Below are 21,260 nucleotides of genomic sequence, written 5' to 3' on the forward strand. Positions count from 1 at the left end.
ATTTGTCCCTTCTACCCAGAGGGCAGCCACCCATTCCGAGGCTTAGGGAGGTGAGCCCCCTAAGCAAGACCCTCCATAGGGGTCTGGGCAAGTGGGACCTCATAGGGAGTGGCTCCCCTCTGGGGGACAAGGACCCCCATTTCCATAAGGAACTCCCTTTCATGAAGACTGTATCTGCTTATATGAGAATTGAAAAACGTACCAGTATTTCCCATAACAAGCAGTGACATTGTACCCTTCTTGTTCGCTTTGGAAAATGCTGGACTGTACAAGAACGAAAGACACCCCACACACCCCCCGCCAGTAACAACTTAACATAAAAGGACGAAGAACCCAGTGAGAGAGAGAAAGGGAGAGAGCGAGACATAATCCAGCACAAAGGCAAGTCTCTGATAACACTATGTCCAGGAGGGTTGGAGTCACACAGTACTGCAGAGCCAGCGGTAGCGCGAGCAGAGAACGAAGGACACCAGATGATGGGCAATTTGTGCAATGGATGAGCCACTGCAGAGGCAGAAAAGCCATCTCCACTGGTGTTGGGACCATGCTGAGGCTGTGGTGGGCTGGAAGCCCGCTAATGAACGTTGACAACAGAATCCTACCAAGGAACAAAGCCTCGAATCCATGCCAAGACACAACAACTACCAGAGCTGGTAGCAGCGCAGGGTTTGTCGGAGTGGTACCCACATGGAGACCAGAACCAGAAGTTAACTGAGGAGCTATCGGAGCGGCCCAAGGAAGCCAAAGAAAGCAGCAGAAACTAGAGCGTTGCTCCATGATGACGCCAACCCTAGGGAGCAGACCCGATGAAGATGGCATGGTTGCTTGGCGACTGGGAAGAAGGCCTGAACAAATAGAAGTAAAATATAAGTATGGTTACATGCATCCAAGGAACCCAAAGCGAACAGTAAAGCAGACACAGGGTCTGGAGGACCCCATTGAATTAACAAGTGGGAACAAACAATGAGGGTTCAAATATATGAAACACAAGTATACAGACAACTGTACAATTGGACAGAAAAGGAGACAAGAAGAATCCCTTGAATAAACAGAACATTAAGCTTAAACCATTATCAAGAACTGATACAGCTCATGAAGAATGTGAAGAGGTAAATTATAGAACTTTGTTATAAGATAACAGATGAAGACATTGTCGCCTAGAACCGATAAAGGAACCTTTAAGATATTTTTTTAATGAACACTTTTTTCTTTAATGGAACTCAGAACGGCTTTTGGAGATTAAAGCCAGTGGCCCAGACCCCTCAACCAGAAAAAGAAGCCTCTGATTATCTATGTTGTTTTCAATAGTGGTAGGGCTATATAGAAAGTAGGTCTTGACGGAGGACAGTTTTAAAAAAAAATATTTATGGGACAGATAAGCACCCTTTATTTTAGTTTCATAGGTAGGGAATACCCTCGTAGCGATGGGGATAGTAACCTCTATGCCTACCAACTTCAAGCCCCCACACCTTGTCAAAATCACACTTCCCTTTGTAAGGGCCTGTCTTCTCCTCTTGGGTGCCCTCCTTCCGATGCACCTGTGGTCTGGTGTGTAATTGGCATACAAGATTTATTTCAGTGGAATCTGCTATGGGTTGTGTTGTGCCAGCAGGGCAAGCAGCATCACGCCTGAGCCTATATGAGGTTTGCCTGTTATTTTGGATCCACAACAGTTGGGCTCCCAAGCACGGACCAAACCGCCTGCTGTAATATTGCGATCTTGGAACTCTTGTTTTTCAATCCAAGCCATGGATTACAACATTCCCATCGCAAAGGTGCTGCAGGCCATGTCAGGGGTTTAGCAAAACATGTGGTGGTGCCCTGCCAATGGTCAAGGGCCCGGTGAAGTAAGCCAGGGTATCCACGGGTCCGGTATGATAAAGTTAGTTGCGGCCCCACCCACACCACCATATCCTTCAAATGTCCTCTTTTGGTCTGCCTACTTCTTCTGGTTTGCCACAATGATCAACACCAAACAGATATGTTAAGATAGCATACTTAAACATAGAGAAAACAAAAATCAAAACAGGATGGCTTCTCAACCAGGCAAATTAAAAACTATGAAAGAAAGTGGTTCATCAGTGCCTCTACAGTACACAGAGAGTTTGCAAAACATTACAGTTTGCCCTCTTCATGTCTAGGTGTCACAGTCCCCTGAGGTTTACAAAATTGAATTCCAGGCTGCCTAAATGTCTACCAGTCCCTCAGTATCTAAAGGACATTTCGAGTAGCCCCTTCTTCTTCTTACACAAGTGTGCCAGATAGGTAAATGCAATCTAACAGGATGGCTTTTCCTGGATGTTCCCTCCTCCAGTCTTTGAAGATTTCTCTTCGTATTCCAGTCCTGGGATATTTGAAGGTTTCTCAGTCACTGCAAAGTCAAGAGATTTTCAGAGTACACCTCACACTTCCCCCTCATGTCTGGATGCTTGTGGTTTCTGGTCCTCTGCTTCTCGTACTTGATTATAGAGATCCCGCTCTTGCCAATGCTTCTGTGTGCTTACACGCAGGGTGGGACTGTGGCCAGGCTTACCATGGAGTGCGAGTGAGCAGCACAATGACCACTGCATCTTCAAAGAGCTGCAAGCAAAAGCCGTGGGCAGGTTTGGCTTGAATCCCCGTCACCTCCCGGACTCTTGCCCGCAGCACTCGACCTGGTCTACCTTCCCAGGGGTTCATAATTGTCTTGTGCGTAGAGGCTATCTCTACTTTCCTCGCTCTGCCTCTCATTCACCTCTACCTATGATTCCTAAACACTTCACCATGCACTCATGCCTCCACTCTGCCGTCACTCTGCCTTCATACACGCTTGACTCGCCTTTCCACATCTCTCCCCCCCTTCGTCTCCTCATCTCCTCCTCTACCTTTCACTCCGGGGCACCAGCCTCTCCAATTGTCATCCTGTTGTCACCATCAACCTCTACACGATTACTGCCCTGTTCATACTTAGTGTGTTTCTGTGCCTCTCCCTTGATGCCACCCTCAACCTACTTAATATCCACCATCACTTCTCAGGTGATGCCACTTCCCACCCACCTAATATAATACCATTCTCTGCTCAGGTCACTTCCAACTTCCTGAACATTCTCCCCTGCCCCGATGTGTTACCTCAATATACTCCTTTACTCCACTAATTTTACCCCCAACCTCATGAATGTCCTCCTTTTTTCCCCTCCCCTTCCCTTCGCGCTACGGTCTTCTGCCTCTGCTTACCATGCCTCTTGCCTCTTTCTTCAAAAACCTCTCGCTCACCAACTCCAAGCCCCCCACTCCTTGTCAAAATCACCCCTGCCCCCACCCCCTTTGTAAGGGCCCTGCTGCTCCTCGTGGGTGTCCTCCTTCTGATGCAGAGCACCTGTGGTTAATTATTAGGTCTTGTGTGTAATTGGCAAAACATATTTATTTCAGTGGAGTCAGCTATGGGCTGTGTTGTGCAAGCAGTATCACGGCTTGAGCCTATATGAGGTTTGCCTGTTATTTTGGATCCATAACCCTTGGGCTCCTTAGTTGCGGCCCCTTGGCCTCTCTGGCCACACCCGCCTCTACCCCAATGCACAGTAGCGGACTTTGTAACACTTCTTGAAGCAGAAATTGAGAGGTTTACAATCTAGTCAGAAGGGAGTAGTTTCTTACCTGTAACTCTATTTCTCCAGCGTTGGTATCTATCACTGATTCACATGCTGTGACTATTCCCCGTCGTCATGCTTGGAAACCCTGGTAACTTTAAGTAATTTACCTATGGAAATAACTTTGACACCTTGAGTGTCCCATCAACTTCGTTGTGGGTGCTACGTCGAGTGTATAGCTCCGCCCCAGCAGCTTCCCCTCACATTTGAACCACTCCAGCTGGAGGATGTCCTAAAAAGGATGTTTGCCTGAGGGGGGAGGCTGAAGGGCGCATGTGAATCCATGAAAGATGCTAACGCTGGAGAAATGGAGTTATAGGTAAGAAACTGCTCCCTACTCCAGCATTGGGTCTTTCATGGATTCACATACTGTGAATAGATTATGAAGCAGTATACATGCTTGGAGGTGTAAACGAGGCAATCACAAGGTAGATATTATGAAGACGTGTACATTAAAAGCACAAGCATACATCTGTAAGGTAGAGAATGGGAAGAACCCCGGAAGCTGCGGATCTTACCTTAATGGAACAGTCGTTGAAGGACTGCCCGTCCCATCTGCACATCCTCAGCGTGTTGCTGGTCTAAGCAGTAGTGCCTGATGAAAGTGTGAGGCGCCGCCCATGTTGCCGCTTGGCAAATATCTCTGATGGGTACCCCAGACCAGAGAGCCAATGAGGCAGCTGTGGCTCTCGTGGAGTGCGCTCTGGGGGTTGATAGTAACAGCCTGTTGGCCTTTACGTGAAAGAAGGACATTGTAGATGCAACCCATCTTGAGATGCCCTGTTTCGATATGGATCTTCCTTTGTTGGATGGGCCAAAGGCTACCAAGAGCTGTTTAGAGATCTAAACGATTTTGTGCATTCCAAGCAATATTTCAATATCCTTTTCACATCCAGCGAGTGCAGCGTCTTCTCTGCTGGAGAAGAGACATTTGGAAACAAAATGTGGGTAGAGTGATGGTAGCATTTTTATGAAATTCAGACGGTACTTTACGAATTAAATGCGGGTTCGTGGAGAGAAACGCTTTCATGAACCAAAGATAGGGAGGATAAATAACCAAGGATTGAAGCTCTGAAACCCTTCTAGAAGGCATAATGGCCACTAAAAAAGACACTTTCCAAGTTAGAAACTTGATGTGGGTTGTTGACATGGGTTCAAATGGAGGCTTCATAAGTGCTGCCAAGACCAGGTAAATCCTGCCAAGACCAGGTTCAGGCTCCATATAGGTGAAATCCTTTTCTTCGGTGGAAAGGTACGAAAAAGGGCTTTCAAGAAATGTTGAATTAGCCTGTCACTCTCGAGTGGAGAAGATGTTAATTTCCGTGTAAATCTGGAGTGCACTTTAATGGAAGAGACTGCCAGACCTTCTGTAGCTAATTTCAGCAGATAAGTAAGGAGCCAATGAGGGTGTTATAGCTAGCGGATGCAGATCTGGTTGCCGTGCACACCATGCACAGAATCTTTCCCACTTTCGACTATAGGAGATGTTGAATGATGAAGCTCTTGCTGCTGCAAAGATGCAACGGCAGTCCTGAGTAATATTCAGATTTCCGAATTCGGAGTGATCAGGAGTCATGCCGTCAACTTGCGAGAGCCTGGGTCGTGATGAAAGATCATCATGTTGTTCTGGGATAGAAGATTGTCCTGGGACCCTAGATGGATCGGATCGTCCACTGCCAACTGAAGCAGGTCGGAGAACCAGTTCTGCCTGGGCCAGTATAGGGCTACCAAGATTATCCTGCAAGGAGCCTCGCGTATCATCTGTATGGTTTTCCTTATGAGAGGAAAGGGAGGAAACGCGTAGGCGAACACTCTGTTCCAAGGGAAGGATTGGCGTCCCCGAGTCTGGATGCGGAATCCTGCTGCTGAATTTTTGGCATGGTTTGTTGTCGGGGCTGGCGAAGAGGTCCAGAGGGGGAAGACCCCACCTTGAGAACATTTTGGCTATCTGGATGCTGTGCAGTTACCACTCATGTGTTTGCGAGGAGACCCTGCTGAGGGTATCTGCTTGCTTGTTCTGCATCCCTGGTAAGTGGAAGATCTGAATAAGAATGTTGTGCCGGATGGCTCAATGCCAGATGGTTTGTGCTTCCTGGGATAAGGCGTCTGTTCGCGTCCCAACTTGCTTACATAAGTAAAACATTGTGGTTGTGTTGTCGGTGAAGACAAGTACCACCGGGTTCTCAATTAGGGGGAGAAAGGGTTTGAGAGCCCAGTGTACTGCTCGCACCTCTAGTACATTGATGTGTAGTAAGGTTTCTTCGGGTGACGAGAGGCCTTTGACCTGGTGCTTGTCTAAATGAGCACACCATCCCACTTGAGAAGCATGGGTCACAATGGTGAGTTGGAAATTTAGCTCCACCAATGGCATTCCTTTCGTGATATTCAAGGGGTGTGTCCACCATTTCAGAGTGTATGACAGAGTCCAGGAGATGTTTACCTTGTCTGACCAGGAGCCCTGAATTTGAGACCATCAGGAATTTTTGCACTGGCCGCATGTGAAGGCGACAGTGGGGAATCATCGGAATGCAAGAGGACATGGTTCACAAAACAGCCATGTATGAGCGGACTGTGACTAGCTTGTTCCGTGTAAATAAGCCTGCTAGAGCTAGCAATCTTTTGACCATTTCCGTAGAGGGTTTGACCAGATTGTGGCTTGTAAAGAATTGTGCCCCCAGGAAAACCAAGCTCTTTGAGGGAACTGTACAAGATTTCGTATAGTTGATAGCCCAATTGATGGAGTAGCATATCTGTTTTATTGAGAGACAAGAAGGCTTGTTGGTACGTCGATCCTTAAATTAACCAATTGTCCAAGTACGGGTAAACGTGGTGGCCTTGCTTCCATAGGAAGGCTGCTACTGGTGCCATGCACTTCGTAAATGTTCTGGGTGCCAATTTCAGGCCAGATGGTAGAACCAGAAATTGATAATGGCTTTCACCCACTTCGAACTTGAGGCATTTCCGGTACCTTGGATGTATTGGTACATGGAAGTATGCATCCTTGAGGTCTAGGGCCGCGAGGAACCCCTGCGGCTGCACAACTCTTATTACCCCTTGGAGCGTTACCATTTAGAATTATTGTTTTTTATTGTTTTTGTTCAGTACGCATAGATCCAAAATCAGGTGCCACTTGCCCTCTGGTTTTTGGACCACAAAGTACCTTGAGTAGACTCCCTTTTCTCTTGCTGAGAGAGTCACCTTTTCGATGGCTCTTTTTCTTAGCATTTGACATATCTCGTGCCTTAAAACGTGATGGTGTGAGTGAGATACCTTTATTGGGGAAAATTGGGAACTGTGGGCGCTTGAATTCCAACAAGTGGCCGTACTGAATTGCATCTAGCACCCATCTGTCTGTAGTTATATATTCCAACTCGTTGAGGTAGAACGCCACATTTCCTCCTACTTCACTGCCCTTCCGGCAGTCATTGTTGTGTCTTACTCTGATAACCTCTCTGGGAGGTGAAAGATCTGCGCTTTCTTTGCCTCTGGTAATCTATTGCGCTGGGAGGATTGGCAATTGCGCTTGTAGCCCTGAGAATAAATATCCAGGACGACTGTAACCCTTGCTGTCTCTGGAGCCTGAGAATCTTGAGTTACCCGTGACTCCTCAAAAGGATCTCCCGTTTTGCAGAACAGTGAAATTTAGCCGTATCGGAGTCTGCCTTCATCGATTTTGTCGCCTTCGCACGGCATATCAATAACTTTGTGCTGCACATCTTGGCGAAAGTCTGTGCAGCGTAGCAATGCCAAGCCTATTGCCATGCCAATCTGTTTAACGCCGGTTTTGGCCAGGTCAACAGCTATACTGATGCTGTGATTTGACGACTCTTCTCCTTCTCGCACCAACAGCATAGTCTCCTTTCTTTGTTGTTTTGGCAGGTGTTCCAATAGAGGGGCCAAACAGTGCCACATTTCTCAATCATATCGAACTACAACAGCCAGGGAATTGTCTGCTTTTACCATTGTTGCAGTAATGGCGAGAGCCTTCTTACCAAAAGCATAAATTTTTCTATTGTCATTATCAGGAGGAGTGGCACACTTATGCTGCGTTTGAGCCTTGCGGTTTGCTGCAGCTGAGACCACCGATTCTGGGGCTGGTTGAGAAGTAAGGCATTTTGGAGTGGAATCTGGAGCCTTTCCAATCTTCCTTTCACCACCGGCTCTGTAAGCAGATGTTTTATGGTACCGAGGCCCTCCTGCCACACGTGATCCAGAATAGGAATGGAAAAGACTGCTTTCCTTCTGGTCGAAGAGGAAACAATCCTTTTTCTCTTCCTCTGGAATTAGGCCAAACTCCTGGCATGCTTTCGACATCATGGAGTGAAATGCTCAAATATCATCCGGCAGTGAAGGTTGAGATGGGCTAGCTGGTGCATCTTGGTCTGGATCAGTGTCCCATGGGTCAGCTCTCGTAGCAGAGGAGGAGGCGGAGGAAGTCGTATCTCTCGGATCAGTGCCCTGGTCCGTGTGGACCAATTCACTCTTCTTGTTCCCTCCATCGTGGACTAAATGTACGTGGAGGTCTAGGCGGAGTTTGCCTCCTAGGGTGTGCACCTTGGTCTCGAAAGGGGTAAGATGCACCCCTTTGTTGAGGGATGACCTGTGGGTCTGGTGTCAAGATGACCTAATAGAGATTGTAATGTGGAAAGGAACTGCATGGATAGCAGGTATTGAGGATTTATGAGGGGGTATTGTGTTTGCATACCTCCTGTTCCGGCTGATGTAGATGGTAGAGAAGGTGTCAGACCTTAGAGGCATGTCCACCTCTGTAGATGGTCCCTGAATGGGAACCTCAGAAGTTCCTTCCTCAAGATCGGATTCAAACCCCCCCCTGGCATTCATATGGAGGAGGCTCAAAGTCCGAAGTGATCTTGTGCTGCAGAATATTTTCTGGCATAACAATTGGGTATTCAATAGGGGACAATTCCAGAGAAGCCTGGGCGTGCTGTAACATGGTCCCAGATGGTGCATTTAAATGTACCCTTAGGGGACAATACATTGGCTTCTAATTCTGAAACCTCCGACCTGGTGGACGATGGAAGGCTTCTCAGCCGGCAATTTTTTCTTTGTTGTCAACAGGGTAGTAGTCGACAGGTTGGCGGCTGTTGACGGGAGACCAGCCGTAGACCCCGACGAAAATGCGGTTGTCGTGGTCGATGCCGTCGTAGATGGAGTGGACGATGGTTTTGACGATGATTTGGTCGTTGACTGGTGTTTTGAAGAGGACTTGTCGCTAGAGGAAGATGTGTGATTCTGAAGAGTGGCGTTTGCTGCTTGTCGAGGTAGACTTTTTCACCGATGTGGCTGAGGAGGATGTCATAGCCGGTCTGGTTTTATGTTTGTCCATCGATGAAGGAGATTTCTGGCATGGGTCCACAGATTTTGAGGATCGGTGCGTGTCCTATCTTGGTTTGTCCGACGGCGACTTCAACAAAGTACCCTTAGAAGAGTGTTTAGACCCTGCGTGGGACTTTTCACCACTAGACAGTTGTTTCTTTAGGAGGTCAAGAGTGTTTGGCCTTGCCATGGACCGAAGACAATTTTGCCTCATCTGTCTTCTGCTTCTTAGCCACCAGCTTCTCGGACGTGGGCCTCTGTTGTGACAGTGGACCCCCTTGTCAGAGGGAGTGGTTGCTCTCCCACTCCATGACGAGCCAACCTCCTCCGACACCGGAGAGGCCACTTTATTGAGCCAAAAGATAAGGTGTCGATTTCTGTCCTTCAGGGTCCTGCAAGAGAAACCTTGGCAGATGTCGCATCCGACAGCCGAATGGTTCGGGTAAAGACAGTAAACCCACTCCGAGTGCCTGTCTCCTTCATAAACATTCTTTAGGCCGCAGGTCTCGCATCGCCTAGACGAGGACTTTTTTGGTCCTGAAGTTTCCATGGTGGAGCTGGACACCAAAGTAGTTTGCCGTCGGAAGAATCGAAAGACGAAATTTGAAGAAAAGGATTTTTTTGAAGAAATTTCCATTTTCTCTCAGGAGAGGAATCCCAACAGCTCGGAAGACGGTTGAAATCTGAGGGGAAGCTGCTGGGGCGGAGCTATACATTCGACATCCCATTGGTGCGGCCAAAAGCACCCAGAACAACGTTGTTGGGATACTCAAGGTGTCAACGTTTTTTCCATAGGAAAAAAAGTTACTAGCGTTTCCCAGCCTGAGGACGGGGGTTATTTACAGCATGTGAATCCATGAAAGATCCAATGCTGGAGAATGTGCAGTTTTCTTAAAAGGACCATACCTTATGCGTTGATTTAGTTTGTGCAAATATTCATGGACATTTGGTGAAACATTTAAAAAATGATGCCCGGTACAAACCGAACATTAATATGAACATCAGTGAAGTTATACAAAAAGGTTAGTCTCCCTAAAAGAGGCACGTGTTGCGACAACTTTACTCCTTTCAACTACTGCAATCATACAATCATACCAATTTTCAATTTCCCCAAAATGTCAAGATATACTGTGTGAAAACCCTGAGGTTATCCTCACACCTACACCCCTTGGATCCTCTTCTCAAGTGGCCACGGAAAGGCCGTTGCTTTTGAATCATGACTCTTGGGGGTGGAGATGCAAGGAAGGATCCCCTGGGTGGAGGGTCCTTGGGGAGAGGATGTCCACATGCGAGACATGGTACACCCTTTTTCCTTGTAATAATCAACTTCCCCCTGCCTTTATAGCTTTATAGGCTGTTGTCAATCACTTCCCCTCATTCATATCATTATAGTACTGGGACGAGGAAAAGGCGTCTAGGAGCGGCACACACCGACATGTCATTTCACCACTGTAGTACTGAGACAAGGAAGAGGCATGCAGACTGTTGTGAGAGCCAGGCATGTCCAAAGAATTCCACAACTGAGCATGAGGATTCACACCTGCAACCTGTTAGGTGGTTGCAGGTGCATAAAAGGTGGAGTGACCAGCAGGGAAGAGACCAGCAGGAGAGAAGCCGGGCTAAGCGTTACAAGGCTGGAGGGAGCGAAACCATGTGGAGAAGGAGGCTGCTGAGGAGGGCCCTGTCAGGAAACTAGGACGCCGGAAAGTTCCTGGGAGAAACTATGGTGCCGAGGCTCGGGCGAGTCGTGAGAAGGTCACAGTGGTGAGAGCTTCCCTGGTCGGGTGCATGCCGCAGGAGCTACAGGGCACGGAAGAAAGCCAGTTGCTGCGAGCAACCAACAGCGTACTTGAAAGGTGAGCAGAGCTGCCGGCAACTCGCAGAAAGAAGACCAGAATGTGAGCGGGGCTCGCAAAACCACGAAAACATGTATGCAGAGTGGAAGAGGAAAGCAGACGCCCAGAGGAGCCGCCAGGAACTGGCTACAGAACAACAGGGAACACTCGTAGAGGGGCGCTCCTGGGGGCTGGAAAAAGGCACAAGCAACTAAACGAATGAACAAGATGAGATGTACACGATAAAGGGAACCCAAAGTGAAGGGTTATAGTGATGAAAACGAACAAGATGAACTGTGAATGAAAGAATATGAATTGTGAACTATGAATAACGAACTAAAGGAACGTTTTTGAAAAGCCTATGAATGCAAAGCGAGCTTGTGTGAAATACAAAACACAAAGAAAAGCAAGTAATGAATATTATGTAAGAGTGTGAAAACAATGTGGTGATGGAAAGAGCACCACGGAGTGAAATGTATGGAAGAACATATAGTAGCAAAGCCAAGAGACTAGCAAAGAGGAAAAACACATTGTGGCAAAGCCAAAATGCTGGCAAAGAGAAAACCAAGTGAATGTGAATCAGAACACAGGTGACGTTGAAAGAGAACATGTGTGGGCAAAAAGCCGAGGGTTACCGGTTGCGTGACATGTAATGGGTGGGCCGTGTGGCCCGACAACTGCGCCTAGACCAGGGATACCCTATCTGTTAAAGCTAAAGAAACATGCAGAGAGCAGAGTCACATGCATGAAAGAGATTGCTGAAGTGAAGCAGAAGAAGCCAGAAGGCGTGTAAAGTTAACCTGGAACTGGTTTTGAGTATTGAGAGACTGAAACTAAGTATAATTTGGCAAGCTGGAAAAGGTGACATCTTGGGAAAGGGAAACCTAAGACTTTATGAATTTTGTTGCTGCCTTGAGGAAGGGAACCTTGAGGGCCTTTATTTTGGAACTGCGCTGTCTTCTTGGAAAAGGGTGTTGTCTTCTTGGGACAAAGAGCCCCAAGACTTTGTTGAACCGTTTTGAAGTTGGGTAAGGGGAGCTATAATGTAAGCCCAGAGCTGGAAGAAGCTCAGAACTTTATTTGGAACACTGTTTCTTTTGTTGCCGTCATCCCTACACATTGTTTAGCTATAGTTGCGAGGGCAAGTATAGGTTTTGGACACAGATGGACATGTAAGTTGAACTTGCTAACTAAGACATTCCTTAGTTTCTTTAGGTAGGGAAATCCCACCTTATCTTAGGGCGCGTAGACCTTCAACCATCCTGACATTTAAGTTACTAAACTATTTTTGTTTGAACTTTGAGTCTGTTGTCTGTCTTACTTCATGATGCCTTCACAGCTTCCAAACTACCAGGCTGCTGCTTACTTTAAGATTTTCGGGCATTCTTGCTTTAGCTCGAAAAAGACGTGGCAACAAACATTATCAAGGGGTGAAGGTATCGTATCAGTGGAACCAGATTTCCCATGCTAAGGGAAAATGGCTCATTCAAATTGTAAAGGCAGCCTTTCCAATGGGGCACAGGGAGGGAGCAGTCTCTGAAAAATGAAAGAATTGTTTACGAGACTCTTTTCCTAAGCATTTGTATCATATTTAGGACTGCAAAAGTTGAACTTCTGCCATGTTAGGTTCAATAACTACTATAGCCGCAAATTATTTCCAATTGTCAATCTGCTGTTGCTTACATGTTCCCACAGCAGAGACTTGGGCACCCAAAATCAAAGTTGAATTTACTCAAATCCTTTTTCATTCAGACAAGAAAAGAAGTTCCTCACAAAGCAGACTGGTGGAGTGGTCTGTCTGTCAGAAATAGAACACCTTGATGAATATAAAACAAACAGCCAATCAACATGCAGAAGTCTGATGCAGTACAACAAGACACATTAAAGTGAAGAACTAGCAAGCCAATCTGGCATGGATCAATTATAGCTTACTTCTAATAATGCGAAGGCATCTTGGTCAGCCTTCAACAAAATATCTTTGCAAAAGGACCTTAAACAAAATGGGGATTATAGCAAAATGCTGCATCAAGCATTAATGTCTTGCAGGTTTACATAAAATATCTATGTAGAGGTAAAATCAGGTAACCTGTAAGAGGATTCAATTCAGCACTACAGCTAAGTTAACGCCTAGTCTAGAATACTGAATGAAAACCCTTATTGATATATCTTTAGGTCCAGTTCATGCGTTCTGGATGACTACCCCTATATAACACCCCTCTCTTGGAATCCCCCTGACCCCACTGAGCCAAGAAGTAGTTCTGTTTTGCAAGTTTAAAAGGTTTATTTGATAATTTAAACAATAGATATATATATGTCACACCTTATAATAAATAATTGAATATAATGTAATCACTTTTCTCTGGCTATTCACTCCCCCCCTCTTTATGCAATGCAAGGGAATGGGAGGAAAGCACGCAGTTCTCAGAAATGCAATCAATGTAATCAGTTCAATCCCCCCCAAGCTTAGACAACAGAAGTTTAAAACACAGATAGGAGTTTTGAAAACACAGGCCCAAATGCTTTGATATGTGCTAGCAATGGATGAGAAATATGCTGGAAATGCTTTTTAATTCCCTTTCAGAGGTTCAGGGTGAGTGGTATCTAGTTAATATTAGTCCAGGCTCACACTAGCAATGGGGCAGGGATAGTTAGCAGGTTAAACGAATTTCTGGCAAATGGAAGGCAAGCAGCAGCAGTTTTTACATGTGAAGAAATTTGCAAATCGCGGCAAAATTCGCGGATGCGTGTTCCGCGATTGCGGTAAAACTATAAGGGGTAGGAATGCAGTTCTAGGTGCGATTCAAAGCTAAGATTCTAAGCTTTCAAATAAAAGTTATTGCAAGTCTCTAGCACAAACGGTTGCGGAGATATGAGCGATTTTGTGAAGGTCGTTTTTCAGATTTGAAATTTTAAACGCACACTTTTTCAGCTTTAAAAATGATGGCAGGATAACACAATTGCTAAGCTGCAGTTCTACTTAGGTTAAAAATGGATTGAATTATATTATTTTAACTAGGAGATTGGTTCTGCACAGTTTTCTAGGTACTCACACTATATTCTTGAGTGAAATGGGCCTCATCACGGATCTGGTCAGGGTTTTAGACTGGACTCTGGTCTGGTCTGGCCTCTGCACTTCACAGTGATCTGGGTCAGCTCTCTCTGCTGGTCTGGGTCTCTCTGGGTACAGCACTGCTTTCTCTCTGGTCTGGTCTCTTAGTTCTGGATAGATTGAAGTCTCTAGTTTGGCTCTCTGGAGGTTTGATGGAGGTAAAGTATGGATTTTTCCGGCAGAGCGTCCCGCTGCAGATGGAATTAAAGGTCCCTATCTGTCCTGTCTGTCTGCTTTTATGTGTTTAGAATGTGGGTGTGTTCTAGCATCACTGACCCTACCTCTCTCTCAGCTTCTAATTGGTCAAACTTCCATTTCTCATTTGATTGGTGACTGAACTGTGAGTCAGAGGGATGTCATTTTATGGCTTGCAGATAGGACACTCCTCTGTCAGATTGCACACATTCTATATTTGATAATAAAAGACATATTTCACAGTTACACAGTTGCTTGAAATTACATATACATGGTGTGGCTGAATTTAGCCATGTCTCTGTCCAAATCTGCTGTTTCTAAGAGCTTGCATTCAGAAATGGCACATAATTGACTTTTTAACTGATTTTTCACTTTCTGACATTGACCCAACTTTACATACATGTGCGCAGGGAGTACGGACATTAACTGATGAAGTTTCAGATTTTTAACATGCATACATTTAGAGTAATATCCACTTTTCCGCTAAAACCCCCCTGAACACGCCACCGGGTCGAAAAACCTCTTAAAATGTGGGCAGAAAAATCACAAGAATTATGGTATCATTTATAAAATTTTCACATGTCCGCACCATGAGTTATTAATCTTTTTCTAAACAATATTCTGGCTACAAAGGGGTGTGGTTTTCTCTCAGCACAAGGTAGAAATACTGGTTAATCCAGTTCTGCCAAGCCAGCTTGCTCTCACAGGCAGTGCCCCTCCCAGCTCCTGCCAAGAGGAAGCTACATTTTACGACTGCGTAATAAAACCTTTGCCTGAGTGAAGAGGGCTTTGTTCACTCTCCTGCAGAGCACAGGTAATTCAATTATCAGATAGATGGCATATCCTTAGTGTGAGCAGCAAAAGGGCAGCTAGGCCTGGGAACACAGCTGTGACTCAAGTTTCACTCCTGATGGGGGTAGTTGCCAGGCAAATTGGAATCTCTTTAAGCTGTCATTTCTGTTCCCCAGTTTCTGCATTCAAATAAAACTAAACATTTTCACATATGCAGCTAGAATGCGGATTCTAAGTTTAAAACTATGACATTTAAACAATTGCAACCTATGTGACACTCAAAAGTAGGTCACTCAGTCAATTTAAACATTTAGATTTGTAGTGTCTTTCAGTCCAAATTTACTTAAACTGCTGAAATCCACAGGTCAGCCAGTCTTGTTATACACCTTCAAGTCACTTCAGGATATAACTTTACATTGGATCCACCTCTCAGTAAGTCTTTCTTTAGCCTGCTTTGGGTTCATTCATTTTTACACAAAAAAGTAAAATCTGGTGTTGTTTTAAATTGCCGGCTTTTGGATAGTGGTGAGTACTGGTACTGCACCCATTTTTGAGATTTAAGAAATGAATTCCCCACCATTCTAGGTTGCATTTGGCAATCAGCATTGCCATTCCCAATGGTCTCAGACTACTGTGCGGGTAGTCCAATGGTGGTTTTAGGCAGCGTCCTTCTGTGCCCATAACATCGGCAAAAATGAGTGGCAGCCTATTCTTCATGCATTTCCCTGTGCATTTTCTGGGAAGCTCTGGCCATCATGATGTTTTCCATGTCAGTACTGCACAGTTTTGAGGTATGGCTCGGATGCATGGGTAAATACATCCCACAAACCGACTGAGCGGTTCATTTTGTGTTCTATACTGTTTTCTTACTCCTTGTGGATGACTAATTTTTTCTATAGCAAATTATATTTTCAAAGTTTACTCTTTTTAGAGAATAGGTATTTTTTAAAACAGTCCCAGTGTAGCAAGCCCACTTTCTCTACATGTTTCTTCAAATACGTTTAATGGATATATTTTGTCATTTTCTATAGCAGGTGAGTCCCTGGAACAGTACACAAAGTTTCTGATAAATACAAGTAAAAGAATTGAGCATTGTTGTCCGTTCACATGGCCAGCTATATGCCTGGAAGTCTGACATACAGGCTTCAACAAGGCGAGACTGCACATCGAGGGCTCAGGGCAAAACTGACTGTATTAGGGACAAGGACAGTGTGGGTTGTATTGACCGACTCTGCTGTGCTATACGGCACTACTCTCGATAGTCATGGTGCAAAAAACAGTAACAATGGCGGCAAAACTCTGGTGTGCACCAAAAACCTACAAAAAAACGTGTTCTCAAACACACAAAAAGATGGATGCACAACCTGCCACCCATGGTGCATGTGTGGTGGAATAGAGCACACCCTGCGGAAAATGTGCTAGTGGGCTCCATGACCAGTAAACAGAGTGCAGATAGAGAAGCAGCATTTTGCAAATGAAACTCCAAAATGTGCCTATAAATGACATTTGCTTTGTTGCTAAAAACTCCAAAATGCCTATACACAACACCTCTCAACATTCAAAATCTTGCTTGGCGCTAAAATTCATGTAATCTAATGATGCATGCGAATATATAAAGTCCTAAAGTGTAAAGAGTAAAACATTTCCTCAGACAAACTGGATTGTCTGTAAACTGACAGCCTCTGTCAAAATCTGTGTGCAGTACCCTGGGCTACCTGTGAATGACAGCTGTCAGATGAGCTCCTGATGAAACTTCAAAGTATCTAAATTAAAAGTCTGCCGGATTAGCAAACATAAAAGGATTGTTGCTAAAAGGAATACCGATCTCAGTTGTGTTTTTGATCCCACAGATTTAAAGCTAAGAAAGTAAGGTATTTATGTTTGATACAACAAGTTTGGTTTCTGCTATATCTTTTTATTAAGAATAAATTAGCCTGGCTGAGCTGCAACCCTTTCGAAGTGGAAAAATAGGTTTCTCCCAAGAGGAGGGGAAATTCGCTCAGCAGAAACTCACTGGTAGATGATAATTGTGGGTTAGGACAGAATCTTGTCTACAGAAAGAGAATGAACAATAGCAGACCCTTCAGCCCAGGAAACGGAGGTGTGAAAGGGGTCGTAAACTGCTCCTGCAAGGAACTCCCCAAGGGAGGGGTTTACTCCTGGACTGCAGGGAGAGACTAAGGGGAGGACATAATCTAGTGTAATCAAACCCATCTGTTATTTTCAAAAGTGCATTTCTGTTTTCCCTTCTTGCGCCTATTTTGCAAAATCAACGCTTACTAAAACCTATATAACTCCCTCAGTTTTTATGATAGAAGTTTCAACTCCTACTTGTACCTAACATCCTAAGCTATCCATAGAACCCAACACCTGAAAGGTTATACACGTGTGAATTAGCTTTAACTTGTTTCCTACTTTGACTTTGAGATTTCGAATGTTTTCTTTGGACTAAATCGTTTGCGATTGTGTGCAACTGTTCAAAGCGGCTCCCATAGGGATTTATAATAATTTAAGTATTTTTGACCCAATTTGGTGTTTTTGCTCAGTCAATTCCAAAGACAATTCCAAAGCCATTCTGACAGCTGAAAAGTCAATTCCGTTTTTCTCTTGTGTTTGAAAGGGAAAGGTAGGAGTGATATTCTGTTTGATTTGTGCTATTCCTGAATACCTGCTCTCTCCTCACATCTATTTAATTGACTATTGGGGGTTTGAGGGGTGTTGCAGGGGGAACCCCTAACCATAGTGCTATCTGTTCCAAACCAACCCAAAATATTATTTTCTGTGCTGCATTTGTTTCTATGCTCATTACCTGATTCCTAGTGCATTAAAGATATTATTCAGTGTTCCGTCACCCCATTAGTGATTGTTGTTACCTATTAAAATATATTGTGATTTAAATTCCAAATACATAAATAAATATTTACCTTTGCAAACTAGCCTGATAGGAGTGGTATATCGTTCCGAATATTGAATTTATAGATAAAAATAAAGAAGGGTTTAATTTGTGCACTACATGCTGGGCGTGACTTTGGTGTGTGCCGGATTGAAATCACTTACAACAGGCAATCACACAATTAGCTCTCGGCTGCTGAGTCAGGTGCTATCCTTTTGCCCTCATTTTCCCAAATAAGTTTAGCAATATTGAAAGGAAAAAGATGTTGGGCTGTTCTTATATTGTGGTGGTTGAGTCTGGCTGCACTTGCAGATTTGGAGATGAAGGGTGAAAAGTTGTGAAATGGGTCGAAGATGACACCAAGGTTACAAGTAGAAGCAGAGTAAATAAGGTACTGAGGAGAGAAGAAGATGGGGAGAGGAAAAGGTAGTCTGTTTGGCTCGGAAGTAAAGAACTTCAGTCTTAGAGGAGTTGAGAATGATCAAGTGAGATGCCATCCAATATTTGATGATGGAGGGACAGTTTGACATTTTTGATAACAGCCTGCCAGATAAGGAGGGAAAGGAGAAGATCTAAGTTGATAGGAGAGCTGTTAAGAGGAGATCAGGGGGTCAAGAGCTGAAGTATACAGAGAGTGAAGAGAAGTGGACTAAGGATAGAGTTCACTGTGAGGAACTGGGTGAGAAACCACAAGGGAAACCCCAGAACAGGACACCAGTAGGAGGGCCGGCCTGCCCCCAGACACGCGACGGGACACCTGAAGGAGGGCTGGCCTGGCCCCAGCCCCACAGCGGGACACCAGAAGAGGAGACTTTGCTCGGCCTCAGCCCCATGAAGGGGAAAAAAAACATGCATGCCTTCTGCACATGGGAAATAGTCATCGGCACCAGGGAAATAGACGATGTAGGTGTATGGACACCAAGCGACATTGGATTCCCAGAAACTGCAGGGACTGAGGGCCAAAGTCAAGAGCCCCGTGGCAAAGCAGAAGCAGAGGGAGGAACACCGAGTGGCCCAAATTCGAGAAAAGGGAGGGGGAGCCCTTCAGCCCGGACTGGGAATCCAAGAGGCTCCAACTGGCAAAGGAGAAGGGAGGAAACCAAAGGGAAATCCCACTCACCTGGGACTGCAGTGCGGAGGAGACACCGAAACAAGAGAAAGAGGCCAAACAGAGCCCAAGATGAGAAGGGAAGGCTTCACAGGACACACCCTCAAGACTGGATTGGTGGTAAGGAAATCATAGGGCAGGGGCCTGCAACCTTTGACTCTCCAGATGTTTTGGACTTTAACCACCAGTCCTAGCCAGCGCAGTCAATGGTTAAGGGTTATGGGAGTCTTATTCCAAAACATATTGTGAAGGTGTCTCCTTGACTAGTCCCCGGGGATCTGTCATACAGGTGGTCAGGACACGGCTGCTGCTATTGGATCCAGTTCTTGGGGGTGGACCAGTGAAGGTGGATCACCTGGGTGGGGGGTCCTCGGGGAATGGGAGACCAAAGGGTGAGACACGGTATCCCCCTTTCTTCAACACCTTTTCCCCCATCCTACCACGTAGGTCATTCCAAAACACTGCCCCCCCCCCTTTTCCGACACAAACACCTTTGCACAAAATGCAAGAGATGCCAGAGCCATATACTGACATGTCCCAATACAAGAGTCAGGCAATTGATCAAAATCACACACCCCCGATGGCCCTTTCCATTCCCCACAAGGATAAAAGGTGGAGCAAAAGAGCACAATACGAGCAAGGCAGACCGCACAACAAGACAGCTACCCAGGTCCGGAAGTTCAAGAGGAGGAGGAAGGGAGCGAATATCTAGAGGCTGACAAGGAGACACATTACCTTTCCCTTTTCGACGCAGACCCGCCAAGCCTCCGCAGAGGGAATCATAGGACCGAGGACAATAGCCCAAGTGTGCTGCAACAGATGTTAACGGTACACAGAGCGGGTCGACGCTGATAATCGGGAGCTAGGAAACTCCTGCTACCGTGGTACCAGCTTTGACTCCAGTTAAGAGGAAATCCAAGCGGTTCATCACAGCCTGTGCGTCGAGGGGAGAGCTGATAAGAGCCGGGCTGTGGTGGATGAAACTCGCAAAGTGGCAAGTTCAACTAAGTTCAAAGAACTGTAAAAGTGTTAAAGGGGAGACCAGCTGTAGAGGGAACCGACACCAAATGGGTGCTAACTCGAGACTCTGGTCGATCCCTGTTTGAATGAAACTACAGATACCAGAAGGCCGTAGGAGAGCGGCCAAGATAGGTCAAAGTGGTCATACAGGAGGTCAAGCAAAATCCCTGTACAGTCGAAAGCCTTTGACCTAAGAACTGTAGAGAAAATAAGGGAAGTGAATCCTGCAATTATTGAAAGCAAAGCAAAGTGAATGAAGATGGCAAGAGTGAAGTCGGAAAAGGGATGCTAACGAGTGTCAAGAGTGAACCCGACCGAGGCATGCGGATAAAGACGGGCGAAGTCTTGGGTCCCGAGAAACAGTGTGTTGACAAACGTGAACCCGGTAGAGGGATGCTCATTATGAACTATTTGAAAAGACATTAAGATTTAAGAAAGAAGTTAAAGCCATAGTGAAACCAGAGGCGGGAGGCTGAAAGTAAAGAGGGGTCAGCGCCCAGAAGAGGGGGACCCAGGGGTGAACACATCACCCAGTGAACATTGGAAATTGAACTTCATTATTTTTCTCGAAGGAACGTTTGTTAGTTGAATACGTCAGGCCTTCGAAGGCAAGAGACTTTCAAGAGAAACGAGACTTGGCCATTGACGACCCTGACAGCTGCTAGCAGACCCGTCGTCTCGTGCTGGGGAAGCTCGAGAGTGTACTGTGCTCCAAAATCCCACCATACCCGGTGCTTAAAACGTGGGGAAGGGAGACCCCAGCTACCGCATCCTGACATATTATTTGTGAACACTTCTTTCTTTTCTTGAAAACTATCGCACACCCTTTTCGTATTAGTTGTAAGGTTTGGCAATAGGTTTCTTAGTATAGGCCCTTTTATATTTGACAGGTCACCACTAGGACTGCCTTATTTTCATTTGATGGTCGACACTTGCTCCCATTTTAGATTTAGGTTTAGATTAGCCATTTATCCAATCTGCATAGAGTTTAATGAACACCCTTAAACTGTGATCACTTGTGTCTGTCTTCACTGTTGCCACCATGAGCTCCTTACAAAATGGAGAGCTGCAATGTGCAGAACCCTGCCATAGGACAACCAATCAGGAGGGCAGAATAAAGAAGGAGCTTGCCGTTTTGAATGTGATATTTATTTTCCTTTCATGTCAGCAGAGGAGGACCTTACTGAGAAGCAGAAGTATAGCTGGGCATACTAGGAGAGAGTGGAATAAGACCCTGCAAGACCCAAATCCATAATGAAGAAATTACCACTATTTGCATTTATACAACGGCCTGTACCACAATAATTGTAGAGAAATGTAGGTACTCACATTTTTAAGAGTTTAC

At 45.5% G+C, this 21,260-nt stretch overlaps 1 protein-coding gene across 4 annotated transcripts in view; it reads right to left on the reverse strand.

The window, feature by feature from the left end:
- LOC138472877 (lysosomal acid lipase/cholesteryl ester hydrolase-like) overlaps nucleotides 1–21,260 on the reverse strand; it is a 661,393-nt gene that overhangs the window by 608,006 nt on the left and 32,127 nt on the right. The gene's annotated exons all lie outside the window — the stretch shown is intronic.

Source organism: Ambystoma mexicanum, chromosome 8 (genome assembly GCF_040938575.1).
Source record: "Ambystoma mexicanum isolate Mex_15411 chromosome 8, UKY_AmexF1_1, whole genome shotgun sequence".
Classification (NCBI taxonomy): Eukaryota; Metazoa; Chordata; class Amphibia; order Caudata; family Ambystomatidae; genus Ambystoma; species Ambystoma mexicanum.